This window comes from Tasmannia lanceolata, unplaced genomic scaffold (assembly GCF_043159265.1).
Source record: "Tasmannia lanceolata isolate RefF3 unplaced genomic scaffold, GAP_Taslan_0.1 ptg000008l, whole genome shotgun sequence".
NCBI classification, from domain to species: Eukaryota; Viridiplantae; Streptophyta; class Magnoliopsida; order Canellales; family Winteraceae; genus Tasmannia; species Tasmannia lanceolata.
Window position 1 is genome coordinate 26,042,611 of NW_027518685.1, and position 10,221 is coordinate 26,052,831.

General features: G+C 39.4%; 1 pseudogene; it reads left to right on the forward strand.

The window, feature by feature from the left end:
• Positions 1-4,265: 4,265 nt before the first annotated feature.
• On the forward strand, positions 4,266-5,436 carry LOC143883500 (ethylene-responsive transcription factor ERF039 pseudogene; annotated as a pseudogene).
• Positions 5,437-10,221: the final 4,785 nt, after the last annotated feature.

Genomic DNA, 10,221 nt, shown 5'->3' on the forward strand with positions numbered 1-10,221 from the left:
CTGGATGCTCAAATCAATGGAATCTTGAGCTTGGCCTTGGTAGATCAGGGATCACCCAAGGAAAAACCCAAAAATCACTTTTTTTCTTTTTAAAAGTGTTGATGCCATTAAGCTAACACTCATATTCATAAACCGGGATTGGGGTCAGGTCTCCCATGCACTACTCCTCTTTCTAATTATGGACTCTAATAGGGATTAAACCTTAATTGCCTTAAAACTTTAGTTTAGAAAACACTAATCTCTAATTAATCAGGAAGTGATATATTTAGCCATTTTTTTTACCTGGAACAGCCCCCTCTAGTGTATTTATGACTACTCTTTTACACCAGAGGAGGCTGTCCCAACTAGGGGGGCTAAAGAGGGCAATGTGAGCCACACTTATAGAGTCCTTTTGGAAAATTAAATCCTAAAATGCCACATAAGTACATAACCAGAACGCTTTACACATGTTTATCCTTGTCATCTTCCCACCCGCGGGCAATATCATTTCCCAATTAATCTAAGAGGGCAATGTGGGCCACCCTTATAGAGTCCTTTCTAACATCAAATCCTAAAAATAACCACAAGGTTTTCCACATGTTTTTCCTTGTCATCTTCCCAAACTTTTGCTTTTTTACTGTAGATACCTACAGACATTCCATCACATACTCAATCTCAGTTCCTCTTTCCTTTTCGTTTTAAATGCATTTCACAATAACTTTTTCATTGATTAGAACCCATCTCTCTTTTTATGGAGATTTTTCTAGATAAAAGAGATGGGTGGCAAAGACCAAAACAAGTGGGTGGCAATACCAGCTTCCTCTGGTTTTCCTCTTTCTTCTTTAATTATATGTTTACCTCATTTGGTATGTCTACTATTCTTCCAAACCTCCCAAGACATTTTTTAAAATTTGATTACTGCAAGTGCTCTCTATTTTGAGATATCTAAAAGTTACAAACCTTCTTTTAAACATTACTTAGAGCACTTGATAATAACCCTAGCTACCTTTTGAGGAAGTTGTGGATTTAGCAACTTTTAATAGAGAAAAGGGTGATCTATAATGTATTTTGTGGACCCACCACTTTGATGACTCCAATTACTATATACACCTTCCCTTTAGTCATTAGGGGGAGTGACTCTGTCCCTGGGGTACCCTACCCTCCATCGATAGCTAATTCTGCCAAGAACCGATACATTTACCCTGGGTAGAGTGGCCCACATCTCTATTGGTACTACTAACGCAGGTCCCTCCTTCAATCTCGACCCCATATGCTGCCAAGATCGCTCGGAAATCAAATATTGAGACCCTACCTGAAATTATCTAAACGATGAAGCCAAGTTGATCTTCCATTAAGCGATTATTTTAAGCAAATCAAGCACAAGTATTGATTAAATTAATTGTATGGCTTTGATATGAAGCTAGATGAACTTTTCTTAGGGTCAATAAATTTAAAAAATTTACACTGATGATCATGTGAATCCAGCATTATTAGTATAAACAAAAACGACTAGGGCTTACCCATAAAAAAAAAAACGACTAGGGTAAGACTCAGTGTAGGCGATACAATTTTTAATAATTAAGAAATTAATTTCCAGGTTCATTAAGAGTAAACAAAGGAAGGTTTTGGAGCGGTCGTCTGTGGTCAAATGGGTATATTGTGGGAAAGGAGTCCATACTAAACGTGTTTCTTTCCCATGTCTTTCATTTTCTTATTAGTTTAAACAAAAACGACTAGGCCTTACCCATAAAAAAAAAACGACTAGGGTAAGACTAAGTGTAGGCGATACAATTTTTAATAGGGATAATTACATTTACACCCCCTCTAGTTTCTGACACATCTACTTCCACCCCTATGGTTTAAAACGTGACAAATACACTCCTGTAGTTTCAATTTGTTTAAGGTTTGCCCCCTCAGTTGAAGGTTCCTCCATAGATTGAAGGGTTAGGATGATCCGATGGAGCTGATTTTTTGGGCACACCTTATCTATGTCAGGACCAGCTTTGGATCATCCAAATAATGTGGGCCCATACCCGAATCCAAAGCGTTTGGTAGTATTTGGATTCGGGTATGGGCCCACATTATTTGGATGATCCAAAGCGTTCATTTGATGGGTCCTGACATAGATAGGGTGTGCCCAAAAAATCAGCTCCATCGGATCATCCTAACCCTTCAATCTATGGACGAACCTTCAGCTGAGGGGGCAAACCTTAAACAGATTGAAACTACAGGGGTGTATTTGTCACGTTTTAAACTATAGGGGTGGAAGTGGATATGTCAGAAACTACAGGGGGTGTAAATGTAATTATCCCTTTTTAATAATTAAGAAATTAATTTCTAGGCTCATTAAGAGGAAACAAAGGAAGGTTTTGGAGCGGTCGTCTGTGGTCAAATGGGTATATTGTGGGAAAGGAGTCCATACACCGCCATGTATAATATATACTAAACGTGTTTCTTTCCCGTGTCATTCATTTTCTTCTCAGGGAAAACTTTTATTGGAATTTTTTTTACAAAAAAATTACTTGAATTTTTTCTACGAGGATTTTTCATACACTTCATATTTTGGTATAGTGCGGCCCACCATCTCTACCCAAAAACACATGTGGAGCCCTCCATTTTAGACCCATGATTGGCCCTCATCGATCTCCATTTTACACCATCAACGCGGCTCAAACCCACGCATTGGGCGGGGCCCACCATTTTATCTCACGTTTTGATGAGGTGGGTTCCACGATCTCCACCCAAGCCCATCCATAGGGTGGGGTCCCATTATTTTACAGCTATGCATAGCATGGGCCAAGGATGTTAGTAGAACAACATAAGCCACATAATATTATTTTGCTCCTTATTACTTCTGTGGCTTTTTTTTCCCCCGAGCTTGTTGAGGTTCAACGGCTATGCGACATGACCTCGTCTTCTATCTTTCTTATTGCAGACTGAGATACCTAGAAAAATTCTGAGTTTAAAAGAAATACATAATTAAAATATTTTTTACTCCTTAATGATTTGTGATTAGATATAAGATGGGCCATAAGCAATTGTTTTTTTCTTTGAACTAATCTAATCTTTTAAAACCATCGCTCTCATACCATGCCGCCCAGTCTACAGCCAACTTCATCGCAGATTATCTTGCTTGCTCAATGAGGCACACGCTATTTTGATTGGTTATGTTGATCCATGGGCTTTTGGTGCACCATTTTAACCATGGGATTTGCTAGGCAATTTCGCGGAAAGTCATTTTGCGGCTCACTTCTACAGCAGAGAACCTCAACGTGGGCTCAATTTTTTAGCAGATTTTGTCTTATTCATTTAATTAATCTGAGGTGTCTGTTTTCTCTTGCCAACGTGAGCCACGAAATCAAAATGACTTTCTGCGAAATTGCCTGTGGGGCCTATAGTGTAAGGTGACTATTGGATTATCCTAATAGCGATTATCGCCGTACAAGTTTGAGATAATAACAAGACAATGTGATGGTGACTCAATTTTCAATTCTTAATCATGCATTGGAAGTATTTTATTAGCTGTCTTAGTCTCTAGCCCCGAGTGGACCCACATTGAATGTTATTTGTCTGTAACAAGTGTGCCCACATTGATCATAATTTCTCCAAATTTTGCTCAAAGCCATTTCATTGCTCACTTTTGCAGGAGAAGACAAAATCTGCTTAAAAAAAGTGAGCCTCTGTGGCTGTTCTCTCATGCAAAAGTGAGCGGAGAAATGGCTTTCCTCAAAATTGCCTAGCAAATCCCTTTAATTTTCTTGGGGAATTCTCCAGGGATCACTGTCCCCACCTCTTGGAATCCTATGGACTAGTTACCCCCATAGGATTTGATATCTAACATTTTTGTTTCTATTAAAGAAATTGATAATTACACCACCTATCTAGGAGTTGTGAAATGCATGAGTATAAGGACAATAAAAGAGACAAGGAATTCAACAACCCAAATGACCCACAACCCATCTCTAGCGTAACAATCTGCAACCAAGTAGAGCAGTTGAACAGTGTGAGTTAGACATCTGGGGCCCAAAGCCAGCTCTCATTTGAACTACATGGTTTGAAGTGAGACTATTCTTTTTGGAAGGGTAGAAATCTTACATTAACGCCAATATACACATGAAAAATGCCTTTTCTATTCATATTTAAGTGTAATGACAAGAAAAAAAAAGAAGAATACCAAGCAAAAAGTACTGTAGAGATGATGTGGAAGCCATTCAAAAGCAACGTTAGCTTTGGTGACAAGAAATACTGCAGGGCCCATTGAAGAAGGGAAATGATATATTTGCCCACTTTTCTTCCCTGTGACAACCCCTTGCAGTGTAAGACAAGTACTCATTAATACACTAGAGGGGGTGGCCCGGGGAAGAAAGGGGGCGAATATATTACTTCCCATTGAAGAATAATAAAAAGGCCAACTCTTGAATATATGTAGCACTTCAATTTTCTCCAACTATACCAAAGCCTGTTGGCAATGAAAGAAGCAGAAGAAGCACCCATTATAGAATGTGAAGCTAATACTTCTTTCTCCTCTTCATGCTTCTCTTCCTCCTCTCCTATTAGTTGTTTTGGACAAGGCGCCTCGCCGGAATCCGGCAAAATTTTGAAAAGTCCCCATGTGACTCTGCATAGAAACTCCGAGCAGTTGTCGGAATCGGACGCGAATGGGGCCAAAAAGCGACAAAGGGGTGGCACCGACGGGAAGCACCCGACGTACCGTGGAGTAAGAATGCGTAATTGGGGGAAATGGGTGTCGGAAATCCGGGAGCCGAGAAAAAAGTCGAGGATTTGGCTTGGGACTTTCTCGACACCCGAAATGGCAGCTCGAGCCCATGACGTGGCCGCGCTCACGATCAAAGGCCAAGCCGCTTATCTCAATTTCCCCGAGCTGGCTCGAGAGCTCCCACGCCCAGCCACGGCTTCCCCAAAAGACATCCAAGCTGCGGCAGCCAAAGCCGCGGCATCCACTTTCGGGAAGCCGAGAAGCTGCGAACCCGAGCCGAGCTTAGCCGAGCCGCCAATTTCCCACTCCCCGAGTGCGATTTCCGGGTCAGATGACACACGTGCGTCTTCGAATTCTCCATCAACCAATGATGATGACACGCTTTTCAACCTTCCGGATCTTTTCCTCGGCACCAGCGAATTGACCCCTTTGACCGACGGGTTTTACTATTCTTCGTCGTGGTTGCCGGCCGGAGCCGACTCCGGATTCCTGCTAGAGGAGCCTTGGACATGGGACTACTATAGTTTATATAGCTCAACGTGATCTTCATGTACACTAAACTTTAAATGTTACCACAGTTAGTCGGAACAAAGAAAAAGACAATCCCAAAACAGTAAGCTCAATGGATTTGAAGGCAACGGTCAAATTTTTCAAGTGGAGGTGGGTTAATTTATCAATATGATTTTGTATGGTTTATTGTCAATATGATTTTGAATTTCACGATTGGATTTGAAGTGGAAGTGCGTTCTACCTCACAACTTTGCTAGCATGCACTCATAGGGTGTCTGAAGCTTAACCTTCACTTCCTTTTGATATAATATAGATAAGTGATATATTCGTCCCCTTTTCTTCCCCGATCCACCCCCTGTAGTGTATTAATGATTACTCTGTTAGACTATAAGGGGGTGGCCTGGGGAAGAAAATAGGGGAATATATCATTTCCCTATAATATATTGTCATTTTTCATGTATTCAGTGCGGTAGTGATTTTTTGTGCATTTTGACGATCACATCTTTCCTCCTATATTTGGAAATCTTTGTTTGATGTGATGATGGAATGACATCCTGTCCTACTTTTTCTGATAAAGTATTTTACAGAGGATGTTGATATTGGAACGACCACATTCTGATACTTGCAATAACTAACTTTGTCTTTTATTTATTTAACCAGCTGCCAAAGGTTATTACAATTCCCAAAAAGCTCTTAGAAGCCAATTAAAAAGAAAAGACAAAGTGAGTTAATGCAATTATCAAAACAAAGGTAGAGCTAATATCAATAACCTTTTTACAAATACTATATTGCAAGGGAGATGATATTTTCAACCCCCCCTTTCATTACTTTCCCACCACCCTTATACCTGATTTGACGTGAAAAGTGGGCAACTTTATGGCAAATCAGGTTATCAGGGGGTGTGCAAGTACTGCAGGAGGGGGTGAAAATACCATCACCTATTGCAAAGCTAATCTGCTAAATAAAGAAGAATCTGGGTACTACGTTTATGCCTGCAGGCTGCAGCATCTTTCCATAGAAAGATAAATTAAATAAGAGTCTGCTGAAGTGGAAATTGATATGGACACTCTACATGGAGACAGAATCTTGGGCAACTAATTTAAGACATATTTCTTCCTAGTGAAAGTAGAGGGAGGATAGGTGAGGGACCCACACCCCTCATAATTAGACCGACATAAATCCACTCAAAAGTTAAGAATCATCGCTACCACTTTAAGTGGTCTCTCTCTCTCCAGCTGTTTGGATGCAAGGACAGTTTTTCTTGGAATTTTTTCCACGAAAAATGAATTTTCGATTTTCCATATAAATTTTTTTCCCAAAGCAAAATTTTCCTTGTTTTCGAGGAAAGTTGCAAAGCTACTTCCCCTGGACAACTAGGCCGTATTCTTGAACCCGGCCATTTCCTCAAGTTCTAGGAAGAGAATGAAAAAAATGAGAATGAAGAATGGGAAGCTCGTAATTATGTTGGGAGAACGAATAGAGCTCCCTATATACCAATCACAATATAATAGGTTAAAAGTCTACTAGAGAAACACTGAAACACGGGTTTTAAGTCACAATGGTGTCCCGAAAAAAGACGCCGACAAAGGCTTAATGATGGTAAGTGGTATTAACTCTTAATTAAGGGGCCATAGAAGATGTTGATTTGTGATTAAGGGGTCCCTGGACAAATCAAATCATAATTAAGTAGTCATTTGAGATAGTTTGAAAATTTTCCAAGGGACACCAGTGCGGAATAGCATTGCCATTTTACACGTGAGTTGCGAGTCGGCTCAGCTGAGTTAGAGTAATCAACATGTATTAAAACTAGGGAAATGTTATCAGCACTATTGTATTTTGTTGAGGGCACTCCTCACTTTATTAAAAGTACTGTATGGCCCGCACCATAGGATGATCCAAACCGTCCATTAGATGGGCCACATCCTAAATAGACTGTGCCCCAAAAATCATTTCCATAGGTTGATCCTACCCTCCGATCTGAAACCTATTTAGGCTGTGGCCCATCTAATGGACAGTTTGGATCATCCTATGGTGCGGGCCATACCGTACTTTTAATAAAGTGAGGAGCGCCCTCATCAAAATACAGTAGTGCTGATAACATTTCCCTAAAACTAATTACTTATGCTCTGTTTGGATGTTGGTAGATGTTGGGAGGATTTGGAGAAGAAGAAGTCAAAGGGAAATTAAAAGCAAATCAAAAGAAAATCAGTCAACGAGGAGATTGAGAGCAAATCTCCCAGACTTAGTTTGGTTGCGTTAGGAGATGTGAAGGAGGTTTTTTGTCGTATTTTTAAGAATTTTTTGGGGAAATGTTATCAGCACTACTGTTTTTTTATGAGGGCACTCCTCACTTTATTAAAAGTACGGTATGGCCCGCACCATAGGATGATCCAAACCGTCCATTAGATGGTCCATAGCCTAAATAGGTTATGCCCCAAAATTATTTCCATAGGTTGATTCTAACCCTCTGAATGTAGGATCAACCCTACATTCAGATTGGAGGGTTAGGATCAGCCTATGGAAAGGATTTTTGGGGCATAACCTATTTAGGCTATGGCCCATCTAATGGACGGTTTGGATCATCCTATGGTGTGGGCCATACCGTACTTTTAATAAAGTGAGAGTGCCCTCATCGAAAAACAGTAGTGCTGATAACATTTCCCTTTTTTTGTATAGAAATTTGCTAGCCACATTCTCCGAAGCCACTTCTCGGCTTGTGGCCCATCCTTTGGTGCAAAGATTGGCACATGGGGCAAAGGTTGCTAGCAAAAACATAAAATAGCAAAAATAGTAATCATTAAGAAAAAAAATAGTAAAATAGCATAAGTACTAAGTTTTAAATGAAAAATTACGGAAAAATGGAAGCAAAGTAGGAAAAATACCAATAGGATTTAATAACATATGACAATTACTGAAAAAACTACAATGAAAATTAAAAAGTTATGACAATTACGGGAAAAAAGAATTTGCCTGAGAATTTCTCCTATTTTTTCTTCGATTCGGAGAAATTCATCCGGCGAATTTTGAGGGTTCCACGTCACCGACAAGCGCCCGACATCCCCGGTGGTCAAACTCCCCAATTTTGCTAAATTGGCCAAACACATCCCCGGCGGTCAAACTCCCCAATTTTGCTAAATTCCCTACCAAACACCCTTCAGCGAATTAGTAGAATTACATTCCCTACTATTTTTCTCAAAAAAAAGGAACCAAACAAACCATTATGGAAGGTTGCTAGCAAATCGGGAATCCCATTTGGAAAATAAAAGACAATAGTGTCTTCTCGTGAAACATGTGAAAGAAGACAGGAAGAGGCATGAACCCTACAAATTCCAAAATTCAAATTGAAATTGGTCAATTTTACCCCTTCTTTATTATATAAGCGGGATCCCGTTTTAGAAGTGTTTTCCTTATATAAAATAACAATTGGTTGGGAAATGGCATATTTGTCCCTATTTCTTCCTTGGGCCACTCTCTTGTAAGTGTAAAATGGTAGTCATAACCAAGGTTTAAAATTTTGATTTCGGTACTGGTTTCGGACTTCTGGAAAACTGAAATCGAAATTTGGTACTCTTGTTCGAAATTTCGGCCGAAATTTTGTAACGCTTTAAAAAAAAAAAAAAAAACGGTCGAAATTTAAAACCATGGTCATAACTCATAAATAGACTACACTTACAAGGGGATGGCCCTTGGAAGAAAAGGGGGAGAATATATCACTTCCCAACATTTATCATGTCTTGGGAATTGAGTGGCTAATAAAGAGATAATGAGCAGCTAATGAAGAAAAAGATGTGTATTTATCTTACACGACTTGGACCTAATCGTGCAAAAGGGCTACTAGAGTCAGCACAACCAAAGCATCTAATCTTTGGGAGGATATAGGTAGGCAACCATCACGTTGATCCTTTATGTCGGAAAGAACTTCATGTGTAGCCACATTCTAAGATACTTGAATGGTTGTATGCTTTTGATGCAAGGTTCTTTTTATTTTTGGTTTCCTTTGGGACCCCAAACAAAAGAGCTTCGTGTCGACAAGGGGAACAAGAGCAAGATGTGCCCATTACCTAACTATCAGGGATGATCCCATGGTCATAGGGGTTGATGAGGGAGGAGAACATGTGATGGGGTTGGAAAGAGGAGAAAATAAAGTAACTATTCTAAACAAGGGTCTTTTATTTCTAATTTCTGGCCCCATTGCATGCTCTCGTCACTCATCCTCTCACAAGTCTCTCTCTCTCACCAGCCCTTTATGTCCCTCTCTCAAATTGGTTAAACAAATATTCCATGATTTTTTTTTTCACGTTTGCAAAACAAGCCCTTGGGGAGTATTTGATTGCAATGAAAAGATTCCTAAAAAAGATTTTTTTTTCAAAAATCAAAGTTTTTTAGGCTTGGTAGCGCATTTCTTAAGTAAAAGGCTTTTAAAGTAAAAAAGATAAATCTAAATCATTGAAAAAAAAAAAAAAAACAAGAAAAAGGATTTTTAAGTGAAAAAAAAATCCATAAATTTTTTAAGTTTAGCCAAAGAATCCCTTAATATGTGACATGGTTCTAACCATCATTTCTGTGCAATTCTCTCCACGCTTACGAATTCTAAAACAATTGTTAAATTTGTCTGATGCCATTTGGACTACTTACTATAACTTGGCACAACTTAGACCCTGGTTTTAGATTTTGAGTCCAAAACTGACTATTGGACTCAAAAGTTTGTTTAAGGTGAATCCAATAATCAGTTTTGGACTCAAAATCCAATAGGAATAGGGGCCCGAATGTTTCTGATGATAACTTACGCCTAGATATCATCTCCACTTCTTCAAATAACTGGTGTCTTAAAATTAGTTAGGACTTAATCAAACTCCATTGGGCCTATTCTCTTGGGGGATTATTTTACCCCTGAGATGAGATGTGCGAGAGGAGATGAGGATGAAAGGAAGAGCAGTCGAGAAGGGAAGGAAAGAAAAGAGATTATTTTACATCTGTTGCCGGGATATTGAAATCTCATATCACCCATGAGATTT